General features: G+C 40.3%; 1 protein-coding gene across 1 annotated transcript in view; it reads left to right on the top strand.

Annotated features, from left to right (window-relative positions):
• zic6 (zic family member 6) overlaps window positions 1-25,241 on the top strand; it is a 70,825-nt gene that overhangs the window by 15,733 nt on the left and 29,851 nt on the right. The window lies entirely within an intron of this gene.

Genomic DNA, 25,241 nt, shown 5'->3' with positions numbered 1-25,241 from the left:
AAGTTTGTCTTTAACCTTGACATTGGGACAAAGACTTTTTTGGGTACAAAGAATATGTGGGAACAGCTTTGACAAACTCATCATCACCTTTCATAACCTTAAGAAAGGAAGAAAAATGGAAAAGTAAGAATAGAACACATAGAGGGAGAAAGAAAGGAGATTTGAAGAGTGCTGAAAACAGTAGCTTACTTGTCTCTGTGACAACTTTGCCTATTAGAGGTCCTAACTCTGTCATTACCCCTGTCAGCGTCACTGTAATTGATGCAAGTGCTGTGCTACAACACTAAGGCTTACCACACATGAGTTATCCGCACATGCATTAAAACAATAAACAAAGTGCCACCATCCACGCACACATACTGCCCATACGGACACGCAGAAACAGAATAACAGACACACATACATATTCACACACAAAAAAACAGTCGCACCATCAGCATGGCTGCACATGCCACGCAGTAGCTGCTTATTGAAAACATGGCAGCACTGTCAACCCCAGATGGCTCTCCTCTACCCACCTGTCAAAAAAATGACAGTAAAATTCACCTGGCTGGTATCTCAATCTTCTTCAGCTTAGCTTAAACCAGCCATCTGGCTCAGCAGCTCTGCTTAGCTCCCTCTCTCTCTCTTCACTAACTCTCACTCTCTCTTGGTCTTTTTAAAGCATGTCAGCAGTTACCCAGCACAGCGGTCTTAGTAAGGCTGCTAACGTAGCTAAGTGTCCCTCTGCCTCTTATTCACTTGGTGCTCTGTGTATGTGTGTGTGTATGCGTGTGTATGTGTGTGTGTATGCGTGTGTATGTGTGTGTGTATGCGTGTGTGCTTCACAGATGGCAATGGGAGGGGAGGGAGAATTGGAGGGGGTGATGGAGAGAGCTGTCTGAGGCTCCGGCAGCTCTCAGGCAAGGCGGTCTGTCTGCGGGCATCTGCACTGGCAACCCCCCACGCCTCCCCCATTTTCCCATCCACCGTCACCACGGCCACCTCACCATCCAGTGCCACAATTTGGCACCAACCCACTGTGGAGAGCAGTTGCTGAAGGATGATTCCCCTTGACCTCAGATGTGTTACTTCACCACAAAACTTCTCCGTTTGCCCCAGTGGACAATTATTTTGATAAATGATATGGGTGAATAATGTATTGTGGTTACATTGGGGGAAGAACATACTGTGGGGAGAGAGAGGCTAAAAGTTGCTTAGGCAGAGAGTGTGCGTGTGTGCGTGGGTGTGCACATCTGCATACGTGTATGGATGCATAGATTCGTATGTGCTGTATTGTAGAGTTTAAATGCAGCAGTTGTAGCAGTGCATCATAATAAAGAATGGTTGACCTTTTCATCCAGAGGTCACATCTGCACACAAGGTAAAAACTCATATAATGCAGAGTGGAGTTGTTCATTTTCATTTTAGCTTTCGAAGAAAGCAACTTTTGGTTCTGACAGGATTTCTGAATACATTAAAATATACCGAAGCCCACTATCAAACATGCAGCCACAGATACAATATTTCCTGCAGAGATAGCCTTTGAAGAATTCAGTTTTGACTGGCTTAAACACTGCGACAGCACAGAGTAGGGGCTGACACATCTGTTCCTGAGAAAATGGAGGTTTGGGCACTGTAGGTGTTGGTATGCACTGATTAGCACAAGGCTGTCTTTACCCAACCACCGGGTTTCCTACTGGGCTTCCATAAACTGTTTACTAAGGAGTCTGTTGCCATGGTTTTCAGCCATGTTCCAATCAGTCTTTTTTGACCACTAAGCTTTATTTATTCCTCTAAAAATCCATGCCTTCTGTATCAACCAACTGTTGTAGCCTTCAAACCAATTGTTCTAAATTATGTATATACCGAATTTCATTTATCTGCAGAATAACAGGCTTGGATGATGATTTGAGCCTGATTGAGCGAGCAATGGAGAGAGAGCCTTTACAAGCTGACACCATTGGCTCAGGGGTGGTTTTGAAACAGAGGCTTTGATGAAAGAAAGATATAACTATGATAATAACCTAACAACAGAATGTCCTTAATGCTTGTGTGTGCTGGATTTCTAGTTAGAAACACATGCTAGCCATATTTTTTGATCTGCCTTGAACAGGAATTTTCAGTCATCTTACCCTAATGGCCCCCCTGGGCAATATGTGATAAAAGTGAGATAATATACCATTTTTTAAAAAACAACTAAAGTAGTATTTTCCCTGGCCCCGGGTGTGCTTTCTCTTTCATTCTTTTAGCCACTCAATCCACCCCCTTTTTGTGACTTTCTTCCTCCTTTCCCTGATTTAATAAACAACAATACCCAGTAGAAAAACTCTTTTATAGATCCGTCAAAGCTAAAGTATCATAGCTATAAAGCAGCTCCTGTTACTCATGTCACACTCGAAAAGCTGAGAGATGCTTATTAAGATCAGAGGTTCGTCCTCCTATACGATACAGGCTGCATCTTCAGTGTTTAACATTCTTGTAATCTGTTTATTTAGACTCTTTGCACCTCTCGTGACAGGAAGCCACACCCCTTAATTGGATTACAGCTGATTAAATGTTACACACATGTAGGGTCAACAGATAATATAGCCTAGATGTCTTCCACGAGTAGCAAAGTTACAATTTGAGTTTATTTAATTTAAAACGTTTTAAACAAGCTATGATTATTCAAACCTTCACTCAAATTTTTGCTGTAATAGCCTCTGCCAACGAGGATAAATATGCATATCTCATGCTCTCTCTACCTTATGAACATATTCATATGAAGTCTGGTGATCAGTTTAGTTTTCTTCTGGTGAACAACAGTCAGTGTGCAGGTTTATGTCATGTTAGACATCACTGTGTTACAGACTCACGTAATTTTGCTCAAAGAATCCAGCGATCACTGCTGCTGGTTTACTGCCATCAAGAAATACTTACAGTAAGAACTTGTTTATAATGCCATAATTTAGTGTTTTTATATTTCTCTTTACATATGGATTGAAAAAAACTCCCCATAAGCAACTCAGTAATTTGTGAGCTTTAGAGATTGTTAGGCAAGTATGTAGCTCTATCTCCATAGTTGAAGTGCAGACATGAGTGTGACTTGGAATTTAATGGATTTTTAAAAAAAACAACCTTTACATGAATTCACATAATTTCAGTCTTCTTGATCTCACCCCTACCTCTCAGTTGCCAGTGTTGGGGTGACACAAGGTGACGTGTTAATGTTTGCAGAGTGTGAAGACAATCACTGGGCAATTAATTGACACCAAAAGGGAACCATTAGTGAAGTGCAAGCTTGAAATTCCGGCTTGGTGTTTGATGGCAGTTCAGAGGAGGAGAACTCAGAAGATAAACAAACTAGGAATTTAAATTGCATCATGTAAATGCAATGCATTAAGACATGATGTTCATTCGTCTCTGAGGAATGTTTATTTTGATGACTGTATTTATCTCCTGGATGAGAGCAGCTGTCGAAGGTTTCTTGTATATGCTGTGCCGCCAGCTGTTGGACTTCTTTGACCTACTGTTTATGTTGCATTTGGGCCTTCAACATTTGTAAGGTTGAATGTGTGTATAATTAATCCTGTAATGCAGGTCATAATGAAACGCGATTTATGCTTACATTCGACGTTTTCTTTCTACGGATGCATCTGCTCTCACTTGCTCTCTGTTGCTTTCAAATAATGCACAAGTGTCAGTTTTCAGTCTGTCAGTTAGTCAGCTAACTCATGTTTACTTCTTCTAATCTTACATCTTGTAGAAATAAAACTGAAAATTCACAGGAAAGATGTGTAACCTTGTAACAGGCAGTTGCCACCTGTTAATTGCCAGCGGCATCAACGGATTGCTCTTTGTTCTCCAAAAGACCCATATAGGGTACTCTCAAGGGAATGACAGCAAACCCACCCAGAGCTCAGAGCTGAGACTGAACAACACTAAAAGAGCATTGAAGAGACAGAGGTGTCACACAAAACTAATGCTGAGTGGGTAGTGGACCATAGAGCAGACCACAACAATCTCCCAGGACAAGAACCAGTCAACATCACAAAGAAAGACGTTCAATTTCAGTCTCATGAATGAAGAGCTGGACATGATCAGGAGCTGACTGATTCATGCCCACTGGCTGAAGAACCTAACAAAACGTCATGAGTACCTGGCACCACAAATACAGTGCCATGAAAGAATGTTTTCAATTTTTTGATTTCTTAGGGTTTTTTTGCACATTTATCAGACTTATATATTTCATATCACCAAACAAATTTTAGTATTCAATTTTAATATTAAATAAACATAAGATGATGATTTCATTTATTAAGGGGGAAAACAACTATCCAAACCTACCTGGCCCTGTCTCATTAAATTATGAATCAGCTGTGATTAACCACATTTTTTGGAAAGCTTCATTCAGTTTCACAAGCTACACCCAAGCATGATTTTTTCCAGACATGTTGAACCAAGTAATCTCTTATGAAGCTTTCTAACATCCTCTATTGTTGTTTTGATTGTGTCCCACACGAATGACTTTGGGAATTTCTGCCATGTTGCTATAAATACCCCAAGCACATTGAAGTGGTACTGAATTGTAATAGAAAACAATAGAGTTGAGTTGAATCAACTTGAGTTGGTACTAGTGGAAAAGACACTTTAGACATTCTAGCAAACAAGGTGAGTTGACACATGAGTCAATGCATTAGCACTGCTCAAAAAAGCATTGGAAATAACACCAGAGGGTCAAAATACCAGCTACTCTTTGATAGAGCTTTACACCCCAGTGTAACACTAACACTAGACAGACCAACCTGACCACCACCTTGGTTGTTTACAAGAAAGCCAGTACCCCATACATAGATACTGGAGTGCTGAGCACTGTGGAAGGGTAATAGTGTGCTAATGACATTCATCAGGAAATCACTGGGACTGTGGACACTGCACAATTGCACAAGTGACCATCATGTGCAGAATATACCAAGAGGATGCATTGTCCCTAGTGCTGCTCTGCATAGGCCTTAACCTCCTAAGCTAGACCACTGCAAAGTGTGGATAGGAATATAGATTCAAGAGTGGAGTAACAATTAGTCATCTCCTGTATGGTAACATAAAGTAAGACGTAGATGCTGGTGGTATATTGACCACCACAATCCAACTCACCAGCATCTATATTGGGATGTAATTTGGACTGGATAAGTGTGGCCAAATGGTTGCAAGGAAAGATAATGCAGAATAGCCTATAAAGCCTATAATGCGGTCAAACAAATCTATTCTATCCTGGCAAAGAGAAACTGCCAGTTGTAGTCAATCATGATCACTAACAAGAAGCTATTAGGCCTTGGCCTAATCAAATTAAAAGATACTGTGGAACCTTCAGCACTATTATTAAAAGACTTATTTGAGCGTATGTATACTTTTAATCCTATGTGGATTAGAAAAAAATCCAAAATGATTTCAAACTTGTGGATCCAGTTTTTTAAAGTCATTAAAGATGACTGTGCAATCATCCTGCCCTGAAAAAAATGATTTCAAAGAAACCATTAAACTGCCCAGAATCACATGGGCTTCATGCCCATGATGAGTGTCTGTAAACTTTTGAACACAGTTGTACATATCTGCTCATGTGGTTTTCCAAACGTTTTAACACACATGTGTGTATATGTGTAAAAAGGTTTGCACACAAAGCCTTTGAAAGACTCAGGAGAGTTATTTTCTTTTATAAGTCTCTCAATCTTTTTATTCCACAGCTTTTTCTGTATATTGTTCCTGTGTGTAATGACGCGTGTGTGCACTGCCTTACCTATCAGAGCTGAGGCTGAGACCCATCAAGGGAGATGTTATAATTAACAATGCTGAGACACCTATCTTTGGCAATATCTCCTCACCTTCCAGCATTTTCAACTCCAAAGAATTTACTCAACAGGGACAGCACATTACACACTTAGGGTTATGTCTGTTCACTGCTACAAGAAATATACTGAACAGTGATCTAGACAGGAGGCGTTTTGGTGCAAATAAGACAGCAGAGGGAGAGGAATGCAATAAGACAGGTTGCAACAAAGGGGAAATACTCAAAGATGGTTTTGACAGAAAAGAAGACATGCACCGTATGTACAAATTGCATTCATCAAAATGCAGCTTGACCAAAATTGTGTTTACATCTCACTGGTGTAATGCTGTAATACAAGTGTATTAGTATCAGCTGATCACGTATCATGAGCAACTGCTAAACCGCTGTTATTGAATAATGCCAATCACATTTGCAATGGTCTGATCTAAAGTCAGCAAAACTGCTGATGATATATTTTGCTTCCAGAGCTTTTGCTTAGTTTCACTGACTAAATTTTGAAGTTGTATGTATATGAAAAAAAATCTGACATTTAATGATTACAGTGTTTAAAAGATAATATTATTATAACATGTTCCTGTTAATTTAAGTATCTATGGGTTTGGTATCATTGGTCAGTCAGTTTGAAATGGCCCATCTTTAAAATACATTTACCAGTGCTCTGTGAAACTGTAGTGGGACTTTTAAAAAATTGGAAACTGATTAAATAAATAAATAGCTCTCAGTTTTTCAAGAGTAAAAATGTATGTAGAATGTTTTTCTTTTCAGTCCATCTCCTAAAAATGCATAGAGCACACCCTTACAATAGCAAACAGATTTAGAAGAAATGCTGCCTCATATTTTTTGTCTGTCGGTTTACAAAGTTTTGTGTGAATGTGTCTAAAAAAATTTTAACAACATGAATATAACTGCCTGTGTCAAGCAAAGTGCCATTAATAGCTTATACGGTTACCTTTAAGAATTTGAAGGTCGTTGTTAGGGTTTAGCAAAGATCATAGCCCTGGATGATTCCTGAAGAAGTGAACAGTAAATTGAAATGTGAGACAGGGCTCATTAATGTCATTTTACTTTGTAAATGTGACAAATATTTTCTGCCAAAATTTTATCCCATAATCAAAGCAGCAAGTACATTTACTTAGTAATCTGAAAATATGATGCAACGATATAGTAAATATAACTTCAAGACATAATTGTCCCACGGCATAATCTCTATAATAGCTGAGCAAATTTCATTGGAATTAATTTTTTAAAAAAAAGCTGCAGAGAAACTTTCCAGTTAAGGCATTTTCAAACACGCACTGCAGCTCTTAATTTTTTTGGACATTACAGAATTCACTCTCCCAATTTGGTGACCTATTTATGTCACTGCTGCTGCCCTGCTTCACCCTCTGCAGTTTTATACCCTTCACCACCCTAACATCCACCTAGGTTGAGAGGCTGTTTAGTCAACAGATGCCAAACACTTACTTCATTATGCTGCTGTAATAAATCACATAACTTTCACACGTGTCCTGTTGTGCGCTGCATGTGTGGTAAGAGCAACTTCGGACGATACCCCCACCTGATTCTCCCGACATTGTTCAGAGTTCATGTGTGAAAATAGCTATTGTGAATATTCATTCTTTTAAAGATTCGTGCCAGTCGATCAATTGGCCATCTTGGTTTAAAGTTGCTGAATTTAGACAAAAACAGCATTTTCTGTTCAGCCACAGCGATCGTGTTGAGCATGTCACATGTGGACATCTTTAGATTGTCTGACATGAACATAAACATATTGAATACTGACCTAAACAGCAGTGCTCAACAGCTTCAATTAGACCAAGGTTGGTGGCAGCAGTTGGGCCCCTGCTTGTAGTGGCTGATGTTCTGTCAGTGTTGGGGGATGCCGGGCTGAATCCTGCTGGGTCTTTTGTCACACCTGCTAACTGAGTGATCCTAGTGACCTTGTCCTTGCTGCCTGGTAACAAGTCAGCAGGAGCTGGTGTTGGTGGCCTCCACTTTAAGTCGTAACTTGGAGTCTGTCTCCATGATGGGTGGGGTATTGTGATGAAAATTATGATGAGATGAGTGGTGGATATATTGGGTATACCATAATTAGGATGCAAGTTCAATAGCACTTTAGTGTCTTAGCACTGATGCTGTTAATGTTTTTGCATCATTTCCTTGTAAGGCTCAATGATTGAAATTACTGCCTTTTATGAGTTACTCAATAAAAGCAACTATGTACTGGTGTGTGACTGTATGAAGATGTGGGTGGATGGAGAAAGATGGCAGGGAGAACTAAAAGCTTTAATGGACCTTCAGGATTTATTTTCTTTACTTTTTGCTTTTTTTTTGGCTTCATATATAAGATGTAAGGACTGAGGGACAGTTAGACAGTTCTGAAATTAGTATGCTGCAAACATATGAGAATAACATTTGACAGATGCTCACAGGGTGACATCATGCCCCATCTTTTGATTTTTCATTAAGTATGCTATAACAGCTGCACTTGTACATTGCACTCATTGGCAACAGTCGAAGCATGCCAAGTCTTCAAAAAAAAAAAGAAAAAATCATCACTCATATTTCAATGCTTGCCTTTGGAATCTTTCAGTGAACATGTGACACTTTTCAGATAAGTGTTTTTGTGTTAACAAAATGGAAATCTTAATTTTGCTAAGTTAATTATAGCCTGTAGCCTGTTGCTAAGCAACCTAATGATAGGAGACAGCAGGGATTCAAGAATCTAACCTTTGGCTGGATCGAGCCAAGAGGTGACATTTGGATTTCCTTCATATCACCTTCCATTGATGTGTTCTGACTGTGACTGAAATGCACTTTACCGTTTAAATGTTTTAAAGTGAGTGAAATTTGTTAATATAGTAAAATTGGAAAGTGTTTAAACTTCTCTGAGCAAATTTGAAGCATTCAATCAACGTCAGTCAGTCAGCTTTAACAGCGCTTATGAAAATGACAGTCCTGGTATATGGAGGGTTGTGAGTCATTTTGCACTATAATAATGTGCTTTGGCTTTATTATATCTCCTCACACTTTGTTCTTGTGAAATATGTCATGGTTATTCCCATGATGTCGAAATGAAAAGGACTAGTGTGTTTAGTTTTAGAGCCTGAGAGATGTCTGTTATTCTATTATGGCATGCTATTAAATGAAATTCACATGCTGTTCCATATGTTGTAGTAGCCACTGTGGGACATGATTTGCATAGATTGTGTGTTAGATTAAAAACAACAACAACACCCATTTAAAAATCCTTTCTTAAGAAGAACTGTATCTACAATGCACAGAATGAGCAAATACGGATGTTTGTTGTAGCTTCATACATATCACATTTAATCAGATTATGTCAGATTAAATAGTATATTGATGATGTGTGATGTAAGCGCATGCACATTTTACAAGACCTGGATGCTGTAGAAATGTCTTTGTGGGTGTCTGATTTTTGTCGAGGGGGAGAATTGTTGGGGTGTTGGAGAAGGTGGGTGTGTGTGGGGGGGATCCATGGCTCAGCGCCAAAATAGTTTTGAAGTATCTGTGAAAAGACTCCTCTTAATCCGTTTTATTTGCTCTGCTACCTCCAAACCATTTGTCCACGCAGAGCTCCAAACCTTCCACTCCACCCAGCCATCTCGGGGATTTAGTGTGGTAGAGCAGAGGTGCAAGAGCCCACAGACAGTTAAAAAAAAAAAGAAAAAAAAAAAGCCATCTGGCTGGGGGGATGTTGCAATGTGGGGGTGCTGGGAGGTTTGGGGTAGAGGAGTCATGCTGGGCAATCAAAATGACGGACAGCAGTGAGAAGTGTTTTGCGGGCTCCCACATACATGCAAAGTAGCCCGACTTGTGAGCATTCACAGCTCCCTCTGGTCTTCAGGTAAACATTGACCAGCCGAGGTATGCGTGGTCTTTCCACACCTCGGTGTGTGTGATTTTGTTTGTGTATGGTAATAATGTGTTTGTTGGCTTCCTTGTGAGAAGAAAGAGTGGACTCTCTTGTGTTTACATCCATGTCATCGGTTTGTGTATTTGTATGTTCTACAAAAACGACTGCTAGATTTATTTCTGTAGTTTTCCTTCTTTTTGGCCAGTAATAGTCTTTGCCAGTAGAAGGTGTCTGACCGCAGAAGGCAGGGTTGGCAGGTGAAATAAACAGCATCCATATTTCATGAAGCATCAAAAACCTCAGATTCGACACAGGCTCCGTTCTAAGGACACTGTGAAAGAGGCGCACAATTGTTCCTCTTCGCTCTGAGCAAATATTATAATCCTATTCTCTTATGCTTTCCATCTTGCCCTCTCTCTCTAATGTTCACCCCAATCGCGGCCCCTTTACGTGAGTGAAAACCCCTTCGAATGTGTGGAGGCTTCATTTTTCACTCTCCCTTTGGGGCTCTGTTGTCAGAGAGCAGCCCTTAGGAAGTCTTTATTTCTGCCAGGCAGGGCCTCTTGCGTTCCTCCACCCTCTCCCTCCGTTCTCATGGCTGTCCCCCCCACCTGCTGGGATCCTGATCCCAGCCGGGGCAGGGCTTCAGCGGGGGACAATTACTGCTGCTCCCCAGCTTTGATCATCTGACCACATGGAAGCATAACAGCTGACCACATGTTTCAACAGACAAGAAGAAGAAGTAAAGGAAGAAAAGAGGAAGAGTTAGAATAGAGTGAGAAGAAGAAAAGAAACCCCCTTTTCATTTAGGTTGAGACCCAAAGTTCTATTCCACTTTGGAAGCTTTACGGAGACTTAGCCAGAATGGTCAAATCTGTGTTTTAGACGGCTTCCTTTGATGGTGATTATTTATTTGGATCAGGGCAGCCATACTTATTACGGACTATGTTTGGCTACAGCCTCAAATAAAGTTCAGTTTCAATTTGCCACTCACTCTTTTGTGAGTGCTGCTGAGAGAGAAAGAGAGAAGCAATTTGAGGCAGCCCTTGTAAAAAGTGAGTGCTAAGTCTGCTGGTATTGTCAGCCAGATTGTCAGGAGGCCAACTGGGCTGTGCTGTCGTGTTCTGGGCACTGTCTGGCTTTTTCTCAACCTAGGCCTCTGTTTCATTCAAACAGCTTCTCCAGTCAGAAGTTTTTCATGTGGGCCAACAGGGGTTACCGTGGTAAACTGGCCCAATCACAAAGTCACCTCCATATCCAGAACATAATAACACAGGGGAAATATCTGCTCAGATGGTAATGGGAGGTATAAAGGTTAGAAAAATATGTTGTCAGCAAGCCAAAAATGAATTCATCTGCATTCAAAATAACAGTTAATGCAGGCTGTTCTACCAGAAGGTATATACGTGATGCATGGTAATAGATGCATACATAAATGGGGTAATGTTAGATAGTAGTATGTGCACATAAATAAAAGCAGCTTTGTAACATTTATGGTAATAAGATGATTATTAGTTTTTGCTCTATGTGCATCTACTTCCCTCATGTTGTGGGATGTTTTCTTATAACACCCATGCCAAATGGGTTAGATGCAAAGTGACAAGGCTGAGTGAAAGGGGAGGGAGTTTGCTTTGCTCTGGTTGTCAGGGATGGCCTCTTGGAGTGTCCCAATTGTGGAGGAGATCACTTTACCACATTAAGGGTGCCTCAAAAGAACCTCTTCAGCAGCACTTTGGCCCTGCCTGAAAGAACAAGACTTGTTTTGACTGGTCTGCCACCTATCATTGTCACTGCTCTGCAGACCAACAGCTTGCTCCTGCTCTAGCTATGCTGGCGCTGCGGCTCTCTGAGATACGCCCGCACTACTGTTCGTGCATACACAAGTTCACAAATATAAACGTGGAATATAAATGTGCACACATAAACATATATACATATTTCAACCACCACTTGTGGGAAGCAGCCACGAAAATCCAAGGGAACACTGGAGGGACTGGAAATAGTGTAATTGGCTTTGATCGTAGCATTAGTCAAATAAAGCATACAAGTATTAAAAATGCACTGGAGGGTGTGAGAGAGACGGAGAAGAAGCTGCGCTTCTGGGACTCATCTGGAAGTTCATATATTATCATATATGTATATAACCCTCAGGGCTTAGCTGATGTGTCAGCAAAATTACATTTTCAATATAATGTGGCCCAACACTTTCATATAAATGAGTACGTGCAATTTTAATGACTTGAAAATGGTCAGAGTTGTGAAAGCTGCTATTTCAAACCGTCTATGAATTCTGCACTTATGCAAGAAAAAAAATCAATAACAGGAAAACCGGGCAACACACACACACACACACACACACACAAACACACACACTGATATATCTCTGAAAGTCTTTGTGTATGGCTGCATGAGAGGATCACTTAATTAAAAGCTCGTTCATTAAATTGAAAAGACAACCGGGATTAATGACTTCCTTTAATTAATATAGCATGTCAGAAAAATACAGCTTGTGTGAACTTAATGTATTGCATGTGGTATCATAATTTAATATGCTCTTTTGAATTTTATGAGGGACCAATTTCTTATTTATGCAATTTTATTTTCATTTTATGTTCCGATAATAACAAACAGACTCGGAAATCAGTGGTGCCTTTTTGACTGCAAAACACATTTGCTTTACTTCATCTAATTAAAGAGCAAATCATGGCAAATTATTCATTGTTTGTGTTCAGTGTTATTTAATTGTTTTTAGATAGCTTAAGATGAATTTTGTAAGTGGACGCAATGGTCTGTTTTTCTGCTTTGTGCATGCTCACATTTCCCCTCTAAAACTAAGGTTAGTGTTTCTCCAGAGACAGGGAGCCGCTTTATGATGTGGCCTTAGCCATTTGTGTATCCTGCCTTACTTCATAATCATTTTTATCCGGCAGTTAAAAATAATTAACAAGTCATGCTCTTTTGTCGTCCACCATTTTAGGTCCTCGCTTTAGCAATGAAAGGCCTTTCTATCAACATGGTCACGTAATAGTGTCAGGATACATTTTAAAGTGCAGTAATTCAGTGGTTTACACGGCCTCATAAAATACAGACATGCCCTGATAATGAGAAGCATGAATGGAAACTTGGAGTTCCCTGTGGCCCCTGTGTGTACTTGAGTGAGTGGGGAGACGTAGCTCAAAGGAAGACAGGAAGCGAGCAAGAAAGAAAGAACAAGCGGGAAAAAAGAGAAAAGACACCAAGAAAAGGTATTTTCAGGCTGCATAGCTGCTTAAATGGATTCCGTCTTCGTAGCGCTAAAAAAAACCCCAGGATGACTAAACAAATATACTCTTTGGGTAGATGCATGTGTTCCTAAAATGCAGATAATCTGAGAGCAGTATGCAGCTTCGGAGTAGCAGGATTGAGACTGAAGCTTTCCATGGTTCCCTCCCTGCTGAGTGATATCATATGGACAGAGCAGCAAAGGTCACAGACTGCTCAGGCACATAACTCATCTTAACTTCATCTTTCAGCCTGCTCTGACACTCTTTATGGTGTCTTGACCTACTGACAGAAAGTGTGTGCGCCGGTATGTGCGTATATGCACTGTACAAAGCTGAAATGTAACCAAATCTGAGGATGTAAAAACGGAGCAGGAAAAATTCTCTAAGTGTTTGCTTTACACATGTCTACATGTTTTCCTTCTGCATCTTGCTGAATGCATCTTAATCTTACAGTCTCAACATCTTGTTGTTGTGGAATAAATCATGATGTAGCGTGGAGGTGGTGGCAGGGAGCGTTGAGTCAGAGAAGCAGTCTGCTTGACTTCACACTCGCTGGGGATCTGGTAACTCAGCAGGTAGTCCGAGTACAGATTGAAACTAACTCTGCCTTTCCGTGCTCGAGACACCCTGAGAGCTCTATTCAAGAGCATGACTGTTCCTTTCTTGTAGAATAAAGTGCAGGAGTTCTCTCTTCTTTTTTCTTGTACTTTGTACAGATGGGATGGGCTCAGTTTGCTCATCTTTCAAGGTACACATTCTGGTAGAGATTTGATGTAAGTAAGATTGTACTGTTTTAATAACCTATTATTTTTAATAACCTGCAAGACTGCAGCGTTATGCTTAATTAATGTGTGCGTTCGAGTGATACTTGTTTGAAGAAATCAAGATGGAGAGCTGAGGTCATAGCTGGTCCAGTGATTTGTTAGTTTCAGATGGCCACTGAGCATTAGTGAGTTAAATCCTGGAATCAGTCTGTGACCTTTCAGTAAGGTTACCACCACAAGGACTGTTTTTCATCTCCCTGGTGTTTTTGTTAGCACTAACAAGATTGACTTATAGCAGATTTGCACTACTGTGCATGTTGTAACCACTGCCTAACTAGCAGTTATTCATCTGCCCAGCAGCATAGTACTGGCATGAATGGGAATGTCTGATTTGTATTAACAGCTCAGCAGTCACATCTGTGTTTTTCAGGCAACAGCTTTGAACATGACTCAGCCAATCAAAACTGTCTGTTTTCTAACATCTTCTATTACCGAGGTAGTGAGTAAATCAGTATTTCTGTATAGCAGGCAGTTGCTGGGTGCGGTGCCAATGCGTGTGTGAATTACACCCATGCATAAAGCTGTCCTTGTGTCCTGCTGGCCAAGAGCTGCAGGGAAACTGGAAATGATCGTAAATTAAGCAGCACTTGGCTGAAGAAATCATACAAAATCTGGGATTGAAAGGAACATTTGGAATTATTACTAGAGACCATAAAAGGAGTTCCCATGAAGCGAGGAAGGCCAACAAAAGCGGGGTACAGGATATACAGTAGAGCAGTGCTAGACTACATAACAGACTGGTGGAAGAGGCAGAGCAAAGGTCAGATTTGCGATATGTCTCTTCTAGTAACAGTAGTGGTCATAAACTGTTGTTCCAGCTGATGCCTTCCACTAGAGATGAATTATTCACTCACTTGTCAAATCAATAACGACCGGGTCTTTAGTGGCCTACTCTCCCCATGCCCTACTTATCGGTTTTCCACATCATTTGGGGAAAAAAAAGCTTGTGTAGAAAAGATTTTTTTTGTGGTTGGAATTCATTGAAGTGGACATATGGCCCCTCGCCGAGGGAAATTGGCTGTCAATTGTTGCCATTTTAAGGATTGTTTCTGGAAAATTGGGACTTTGAATGAAGAAGCACGAGTTACTAAAAAGTAGAGAAAAAAAAAAATCACCGAAGCTGGATTGAAATGAGCACACACGATTAATATGGCAGTTTTGTTGAAATGGAATGTAGCAAATGGAGGTGGAGAGAAAGAGAGGAGGCGGGTTGCAGGATATGAAGTGAGTGGGTGGGTGGGGGGTTCTGGCAGGATCAGGGGATGTTGCCATGGCTTTAAGGGCATGGGCATGTTTGGATGGCACAGCCCACCCCCTGCACCTCTGCCTCTGTTCATGTGTCACTCACTGTCTTCCAGGCTGTAATTTTCCATCTACTGTAACAGTCTGGGCACATCGCCACCCAGGGAACTTTTAAAATAAATAAAGAATTCATTAAATAATTAGTATCCCCACAACAATCTCTTTTGTTCTGTCAATCTGAGTGCTCAAAAGTCACCCTGAGAGATGTAGAGAGAAAGAGGGTGAGCCAGCGAGAAAGAGAGGGGGAGCAAGAAATTAGTGGAAAAATCAATTTAAAAAAATTAAAAGCATTGAATTTTTTGAAATGCTTTTTACTTATCCGCCATTGATTACATCTAATTGGACCTCATTTCCTGAAAAACTAGTGTGTGTGCTTGCACGCAGATGCGCGTACTTGCATGTATGTGTGTGCATGTGTGTGTTTGTGACACTTGCTAATGGTTGGGTGCATAGATGATAACCACTTGGCTTAGAGACAGACAGATATGAAAGGCTGTCACTCTGAGCAGAGACAGCTATAATGGCCCCATGAATGTCTGTGTGTGCGTCTGCATATAAGTGAATGTGCATGTGTGTGTAATCATGAAAGGGTGATGATAGGGGCCCACACTTGGGGCCCAGCCATGCTTCCCAATCAAAAACTATCTGCTTGCTGGGTGTGCGTGCATTTGTGTGCTTGCTGTGTAGTGATTGCATAGGGTGAGACGGAGCAGAACTACCTCTTTGTCCCCTCCAAGATTTGACATTGTTGTCCCCCTTCCTTAGCCCAGCCCCTCCTGCCTCCTTGTTGTATGTGAGGTTAGCCACCTGGAACATCATTGTATTTATGAACAGCTTGCAAAAGGACAAGACAAAATGTGAACCAGTTATTGACAAAAGACAGAAACTCTTGAAGTAACTTAATCACAAAGACCCCTTCAAAGTGAGTCATAACGGGTAGATTTTTATTTATTTCATGAACATAATGTCGACTGCAAATAAAGTCTGGCTATTAGCGAGATTTCAAGCCAATAAAAGATAACTTAAAAACTTATGAAGGATGGTTTGGAGACAAACGGAGAAGTTAGTATTTGAAGCCTATAAAACGACCTACAAACGGCATTGAAAATATCTTGAGTTTAGAGCTGATTTCAAACGCTAACAAGAATTTCAGTAGCCTTTACTTTCAGTAACTGACAAATGAGGTATCTTTAAAATGACTGTGTTGCAACATTACACAGATGCATTCTAATTGTACTTTTATTTCACAGCACAAAATATAATGTACACACCTCTGCCTTACTGTGTGTTTTTACGTGCCTTTTTCTGAAAAATTGATTTAAATTTGAAGGTTGTTTCATTAAAATGAAATACAAAGTCTCCTAAAACACTAAAAGAACTTTTATAAAGTACAGCAGGCAAATTGTGCTCTGTGCGCATTGATATGACTTTTACAGACTGTAGTTTTAAGTGATGGTTACACTGAAGGGATTGTTAAACATCACATTAAACTGTTTTTTCCCCTGTTTATGTAAAGTTTTGGAATGTCACCTTTCAGCACTTCTTGGGCAACCAGAGGCACTTGTCGCTTCTGTCACTCCCATCTTTTTCTTTTCTCTAAGGGACTATATTGAGTCGACATTTCGTTTTTTCTGAAATTAATGGGGAATTAATGATTCCGTTATTCCCCCGCTGTGCGAGGAAGGGGGGGCTGGGATTCTTTTTTTAATCGCCCAACCTCTAGAAACTGATTGGAGCAGAAAAAATACGCCCAGTCCCCTTCTGCCAGGCCTCACAATGGAGGCGCTGATTTTTTTTGATAGGGTTCTGTGCTGTCAGGGGGCCAGCTGGAATTAGAAGTGGATTAATAATTTTAAACAAGGCTAAACCGCTTGGACTGTCTGCTCTTTCCAATGCTTAGCCAATGGTCCGTCTGCTCCCTGACCACATCAAAACAATCTAAAAACCACTATATCTTCCTAATGAAGAGGGGTGGGTTTAGTTTATGGGCTTGAGAGAACATGAAAACATGCTTATTTAGACAGATTTCATGAGGTTCTAAGTCTTAGAACAAGCTGGGATTATTGTGAACACTCTGACATCACCAGAACAACATCCTTAAAAAAGAAGCATTGCTCTAACATTATGAATAAAGTCAGAATTCAGTAGCCTTAACTCTTCTGTTAACTTAGTAGTTAATCAACATTTCTCCAGTTTATCTTCTGCTTTTCTTCTTTTTGATTAAGCAAATAAGTTTTCTTTGTATTGAGAGTTTATATTAAATGCGTGATGAAACTACATAAACTCTGCAAGTTGCCTCCTAATACCATATGAAATAAAAGTTGCTGCTAGGAGTTGAGATCCAGTGGCCAGAAAGCTTAGACCACCAGAATGGTGACCTCGGTCCGAGGAAAGATTAGGTTTAGCACCTGTGGGAGTTTTAAATGGTGAGACGCAAGGATTTGGGGGGTATTTGGAATGATCTCAAAGCAGACGTATTACCAGCTGATTTTGGGTATAGCAAAGCCTGACAAATCAGACCCTGCTGGTGACATCTCTGAACCATGTCTCAGTAATCCCCATGTAATTTATGTGTGTGCTCGAGTATAAGTTTGTGTGTCTGTGCATCTGTTTGAAGGACCAACAGGAAAGGTTTGGCTTTGGTCATGTATGTGGGACTGGGATTATCTTCTGGTGGCATGATTGGGCAGAAAGGGCACTCAGTAATGATATTTTTCCTCCAACTGGTACTCCCCTCTCAAAGGAAGCTGAGAAAAAGATATTCTAAGAGGCCCAGACAGGAGAAGCCAGACTGCGGTGCACTGCACAAGTCGATTCCTTTTTACGGTTTTGGATCTAAATTAATTTACACTACTTAATTTTAATAGGACAAATGCGCCTACGGAAAGATAAAGCACAGAGCAAAACAGGAATAAACTGGGCAAACTGAATATAGCATAAATCCATACTTTTTTCTTTTTAACTCGGTCATTATAAAAATGTTCTGTGAATGTAGCAGGAACATTAGCCCCCTTCTGAGCTATTATCTTGGCTGTCTGGTGTTGCAATTTTACACTCCACTGATTCTGACAAGCAGTACAGAGTCTGCCTGCCCCAGATTTCACCTTATTTAGGTAATACAGGAAAAAAATCAGTCCCAAGACAAGGTAAATTAAACTGGGTATTGGACTGGCACACTGTTGCCAGTTTCAATTTAAAAAAAAATCTAAACAAAACACCATATAAAGTTTACTGTATATGCTTGAAACAAAATTAACCTTAACGCAGACTCTATTTCATAAAACTGCACATTTTGCATCAAACTCTTACCTAAAAATGCCATTTATATATTCATAGGTCAGCTTTCCTAAAAAAAAATGTTTGAAGTTGAAAAAAAAATGAAGTTTGCTCACTAATTTGTTCAGATTCTTTTCTGTTAAGATTTTATTTTTTAAACCTCTTTTCAAGGTGTGAACTTGGTCGTTGAAGTCTGAGTTAGTGTCACGTCTTATAATATCATCTTTTACAACAGCTTCCATCAGCCTTATTTCCAGTGTATGCACGGCTGCGCTGTAAGTGTAACTGACAGACAGGAGAGGTTCTTACATTATTTATGCTTCGGAAGAATGAAAACAAAACGCCTGCGTAGTAAGGTTTGGCAGTATTAAACTTCTTGCTGACCTGCGGCGCAGCTTGAGTTACAGCACCACACCCTTTTGTTTTATTCAGAGGAGAAATCTATCTAAATTACGTTAGCTTTATTTTACGCTTTAAAAAAAAGAAAAGAAATAATCGCGTTTAAACAATGAATTACCGACGAAAACACCACAAAGTACACTAATGGATTTAAAAAGTCTCGATTCGATTCTTGAAATGTTGTTGTTGTTTCTTTTTTTTTTTTAATCGCGCCGTTTTAACCCTTTAACGACGAAATTTGTCTGTTATTTAAGTTTCAGTAGCGATTAATTAAAATGGAAAGAATTTTCTTGAAGTGGTCCCCTCTTCTGACATTGACCCCGTTTTAAATGAACTTGGTTTCCCTGCCTTCATCGCTCCCAAATCTCTCAAGAACAAGACAAGTGGGTCGGTAATAATTTGACGTGCGTACATTTTCTTTTTCTGTTATTTGGAGTTGCGCAATGGGGGAAGAGGAAGGTCACTGCAGCTGGAAAACACGGGCCTTGTAGTTTCTTTTGTTTTAAATGCGCTCAGTCCGAACGTTTAAGTAAGCAGAGAAACATATGATTTAAAATTATAATCAGCTCATAATAATATTGATCATATTATTATTAGTATTATTGTTATTATTATTAAGAGTGATATTGATAATAATAACAGTAGTAGTAATCGGATAATGGACAAATTGCTGTTGTTTATGCTGTTGTTTGTATCATTAATAGAATATGAATCTAATAATATTATATTAACACTGGCACAGTTGGCTTATTACTCTAATTAAAATATGTTGCATTGTAAGGCCTCTTAAATATATTTAGCTTCATGCATATTTATATACCTATGTTTTTGCAAGTTGGGCAGATGATAAAAATAACAAAATTGGGAAGAATTTGTTTATTTAGTAAAACAAAGAAAGGAACAACTTTAAAAAGTACTGTTATTGTTGAAGCAACAAGTCAGTTTCCACTTGTTTAGGGCCTGTGCAGAAGAGCTGTGGAGAAAAGTTTGAAATTTCACTAAGCCTGCTAAGCCTCACTCTCTCCATTAGGAGACAAATGTCACAGAGATGGAAAGTTTATTTCAAAGATACTAATAAAAGAGGTATTTACCGTTGTTATATTTGAGTATCTTGCAAGCTCTCATCGTTTATAGCAGATAATGCACAATATAGTTGACCTGTCACTCACATGACCCCAGATCTCTCTGGGTCTGGATTTTTTTTTATGATTTTTTAAAGCTGAAACTCAAAACCACTACCATACTGGTTTACATAACACACAAGGATAAATTTTCCTGTTTAGAACTATAAGGTAACTACAAATGGCTCCGAGTGCAGTGCAGCACGCACTTTTGCAATGCTTGTGGAAAACAAAGTCCCCTCTCTTTTGTTACTGGTCTTCAGACAACAATTGAAACAGGAAAAGCAATTATTGAAGAGATTGTCCCACAGGCTCTGAAAAGCTATCAGCATGAGGGTTGGGATTGGCTTGGGGAACACCTATGGCCCCATGCATTATCCTGGCATGAGGTCGCTTTGGCAATCGCCTGCCAATTTCCACCAGCACCTGGCTTTCCCATCCCTCCCCCCTTCATCATGCCCTCCTACCTGGTTCCTTTTTCTCCTCCTACACCTCCTCCTCCTCTCTCAAAAAAACAAAAAAAAAACCCTGTGTGCCTGTTATTGTCCCAGGATGGGGACCATTAATAGAACAACAAAAAGAAGACAAAAAATCCGTACTGTTCGCTGAGTATGCCACAAAGTTGAAGGCATGTAATCACACTGCATTGTTTCCCATCATGATGGAATTGATTGTTGATACTTCTGGCGGAGAAAATCTCTTTGACTCAGCTTTGATAGAGTAGTTAAACACAGAAATGTGAAAATACCTGCAAACCAAAAAACTGCAGAGTGTATATCTAATGTTGCGAAAATATGAGCCAGTGGTGTACTGTTTGGCCAAAAGGAACAGTTGGAAAGCAGAGCCTAGATTAGTGGAAAAGTGGGAAATAACTGGTGCTATGTCTAACACTTTTTATTATGGCTGTTGAAAACCTGTATAACACAGCTGTTGAATATAACTGTCTTTTAGCACCAGAATCCCCGCCACCCACACAAAAACCTGGTCTTTCCCTGTTAGCCAAACACATCTTATTACAATAAGATCACCTCTGATCATGGGCTTACAAGAGCTAACAAGGGCCAGGGCATTACATATGAAAATCCAGATTGCATTGTTGTTGTAATAGATTCAGCCTTATGCTTGCCATTGTGTGTCATGCTTCCTCTCTTTACTTATATTAATCATTACAGCAGTCTCTGCTGCTGGCATAGCACAGATGTTAGTGCATACTAAAACACTGGTTCCTATCCTTAACCCTCTTGAATGACTGCTGCAAATGCAAGAAATGACACCTATTGTTTCCTTCAAAATACAATATTTTTCCTATTTTTTTTATGTTTTTCTTTCCTTGACTCTCACAGAACCTCAAATATATTTCGTGTATATATTTATGCTATATATATACATTGGTCCCTTTTCATTGTTATTCTCTTTGCAGGAATGTGACTGCAATTGTGTGTGCACATTTGGAAACCTGCTTTAAAAGATGCATGCGTGGAGGGTGAAGATTATTTTTGTTTCACAGAAGGCACATTATAGCACCATTGGTAGTCATAACCACAACAGGTCTGTTCATCTCACGCAGTTAGGCCTAGTCTTTAAGGAAATAGACTCCAATCAGTGTTCTTGGTTACTAGTAACTGGCAATGTTGACTCTCAGTCCTGATCATATTTGAAGCATATAACAAATATAAAAGAAAAAGTAAAGCAAAGTCAAGTTGTGTTAAAAAAAATCACGTAAAATAATCCTAATTTAAACCCTTTCACAAAAAGCAGAATTCCCCCCTGAACAACATATTGCCTACATCCTTCTTCAAATGCAATCTATTTGTCATCATGGTGACACTAGTTATCATGTTATGTTTCCTGAATTTAAATCACAAAGATTTTCAGTCTTTAAAGGTGAATATACTCTATTTCTAAAAATAAGAAAGCAGGTCAACCCCCACCGCCTGCCTGAATGGGAAGTTGCAGGAAAAAAGTAGTTATCTTTCATTGTTTCTTCCTTTGTTTTTACTGATGCCAGAAATCATGTAAACACGTGCTGATGCTGTGGCGGGATGTTGTTCATGGTGCTATCCCTGCCTCATGCATATCCATAACGGATTAAAGATTGCGCAGACATTATGCAACTAGATCTCCCCCTTTTATGCCTTGATTGGCATTTCTGGGACACAATTGGTATTGTTGCTTGCTTTTATTTACGTCTTCGTCTATCTATCTATCTATCTATCTATCTATCTATCTATCTATCTATCTATCTATCTATCTATCTATCTATCTATCTATCTATATTTGCGCAGCACCAACCTTCAACATGTGGATGTTCACACCAAACCCATGTGCGCCCTCTGATTGCTCTGATGTTCCAGCAAACTTAAGAGCGTGCAGCCGCTCAGGGCATTGCGCACGCGCGAACAAAATCGCCGCGAGAGGCGACGAACGAGCTCTTTAAATAATGGAAAGACGCTCTCCAATTCTAATTCATTGTCTTAAGAAGGGGGCTAAATTAACGACATTGTCATTTTTATTTGAAGAGAGCAATGAATATGTGAGCGCAGCTGTCCGTCCCCTGGGGGAGAAACCGTCCTGTGAGCTTGAGTCTGTCTTGTGCTCTCAAGTTTAAAAACAAAAAAAGTTTGTTGGAGATGCTGAATCACGCGTTTAATGCGATCTGAACTAATTGTAGCTTTTTGTTGACTCTGCAGGTGATGTAAAGGCCAAATATAATGGCCGCTTTGGCTTTAATTAACGATTTAATTGCAGGTGGTGAGAGTTAAGGGCACACACTGTTTAACGGTTTAACTGAACGTCAGCATTGCACCTTTTTTCAATAATATGCATCTCAGCGATTCATAAAACTGCTTTCGCTTCCTCAAGGGAGAGCAGTTAGGGAGAGGCTTGTTATTGCTCCTGTTTGGGAGGAAGCATCACAACAGCAGCGTTCAGGGCAGAGCAACCGGTCATTAAATGGATGTCAATTGCTCATTTACCCATTTGCCACCTCTCAAAAGTGTTGAAAATATATCTGTCAAAAGACAAACGCAAGGCACAATTGCCGAACATCTGCTTTTCTGAATGAGCGTTTGCCAGAGACCTTACTCCAGGGACCTATTAGCTTTGATTCCTGCGCCCGCTCTGATAAGGAATTCATCAAGTTTCTGACACCCTGCCAGATGTTGGGGAATTGCCGCTGTCTCCTGTTGGACATCCTGCTAATGGATTGTCTTTCAGCTCACAGCATAATAGAAATGTTATTTGAAAGAATGCTTTGTTTATCTTGAAGGGAGGTGGCTAAGAAGCCTCGAAGTAAATTTTATTTCGAATTATAATCCCCAGGTGCATTTTTTAGGCAATTTGTTGCTGCTGTCAAAGTGTGAGACGCTTTAGAAACTGAACTTGGTGAGTAGCTTATTTTATTTTGCGGGTTTTGTTTTTCTTTTGTGGAAATGACAGGCCAACAACTTCCACTCATCACTTCGTGCGACACAGTGTTAGGGGCAAATAAATCGTCACGAAATGTGCATTAGGTGAGCGTCCAACCTAGCCTAGTGTGAGCGAGTTGAAGGATAATTGAAGGCAAACACAATGCCATTGTGTTCAACAGTTTCCATCACAAAAGCCACAAAACACCTTAAGATATAAAGAAACACGTGGACTAAGGCACCTTGCGGATGCATATTCAGCACCCTGCCGAAGGTGAAACAACCTTCGATTATTGGCAAACACATTAACTTCAGCACAAAAGGAGGCTTTTAATTATCAGATGTATGCAACTGATTGTTTATGAAGCTATATGCAGCCGCGTGCTGTTACAAATCAGTTTCATTTCAATCTCTAATTGTCACGCTGAGTTTAGAGGCACTATTCTGGTTAACCGTGTAGTTTTAATGCCTTCATTAAAAAATATATAAATATCAGCAGTGTCAGATTTTTCGTTTCTGTATGCGGAGATGGAAACCCTCTTATTTCACTCACATTCATATCCTCACACAGAGAAACAGTACACACTCCCATGCTCGGTGCAGTTATTCCATGATGCTTCAGTTTTGGCAGCATCCCATTAATTAAGGAGTGATGGGATAAAACCTGAACATGTATCAGCAAAGCGGTCATGTGCAGATGTGCAGGCGCTGTCTCCGATACAGAGTATCCCAACTGCCGTGCTGCTGTGCCTTTGAGCAAAATAGAATACACCCTAAGTTATTAAACAGCCTTGTGCCAGATAACCTCTTGCTTAAAGTGTCGAATAAAAGCTAATAATAGCCTTGCATCTTCAGCTCTATCTTTTAACCTACTAACCGAGTTACTTGTGAATTGATCGAAATTTATCTTTGCACTTTGTGCCCAATAATGACTTAATTTTCATTTAGCGATAAATTAGCTGCTGTTTTTTTTTTCTTTCCTTTTTTTCCCTTTTAAAGATCACAGCCTCCGTTGCGTGACAAAAGGCGTTTGGGACCTGCTTGTGTCAGTTTATCCTCTTAGAGCGAGCTCTCCCGCTTAGCCAGCGAATACTCTGCTACTGAGAAGACCGAGGAAGGTAAAGGGGTTGGGGTTGACCAATCAATCCGATATAAAACTTCAGCGGCATGCGCAAGCGAGGCGTACGTCTCGGTCCATTTTTCCCCCTGCAAAATGCACCCCCCCCCCTCTCGCCGCACCCAGCCCCCCCGCTCCCCTCCGCCTCCGATCCCTTCCTCCCCCACCACCACAAGAAGACTATATAAGCGGAGAGATTATAGGCTGCTGCACGCTGCCAACAGTCAGCTGCCATTCTCCGAGTGCACACACTGGAGCCCAGTACGGCAATCCATAAGATAACCCAAGATGAATGAGCAGGCTAATTGAGAGCCAGTTGTTGTCTGCTACAGTGGGACATTGTTGTTATACAGCCGCTAGTCTTTACACAACTGCATCCACGTGACCATCACTGCTTTCTAATCCATTGAGAACCCACTAGAAAAGAGCCTTTCATGTTTTTTTCCTCCGTCTGGGTTGAATCATCGGTACCGAGTTCTCATATAGTGTGGAAATGATGGCTTGTTTTAGGAAACAGCTTGAATAAACCTTATTGGCAAGCTGCATTTTAATTGCAGAGTTAAACTCACCCCTACATTAATGACCCAAATTCACATGAATGTGCTTTTTAATGACACGTAAACTGAGGTGTGATTAACTCTTAAATGTAGGTATATTAGAGTTGTGTTTATTTCCTCGTGGTATGCTTTCTTTACTCTTATCACGTCACCTGCTGCGGGTCAGGGCGCAGCCACGTCTGTGTTTAGGACATCTCAAATCCGCGCGTAAAAATGCAACCTTCGTGCGAGCCGCCGTGCTTCGGAGAAAGCCGGGTCTCGGTTATTTGACGTCACGGTGTGTGAGAGGAGC

The sequence above is a fragment of the Perissodus microlepis genome, chromosome 2 (assembly GCF_051167445.1).
Source record: "Perissodus microlepis isolate ML-2025 ecotype Zambia chromosome 2, ASM5116744v1, whole genome shotgun sequence".
Lineage (NCBI taxonomy): Eukaryota > Metazoa > Chordata > Actinopteri > Cichliformes > Cichlidae > Perissodus > Perissodus microlepis.
The sequence above is the reverse complement of the archived record's forward strand: the minus strand, read 5'-3'. Positions and strand labels throughout refer to the sequence as shown.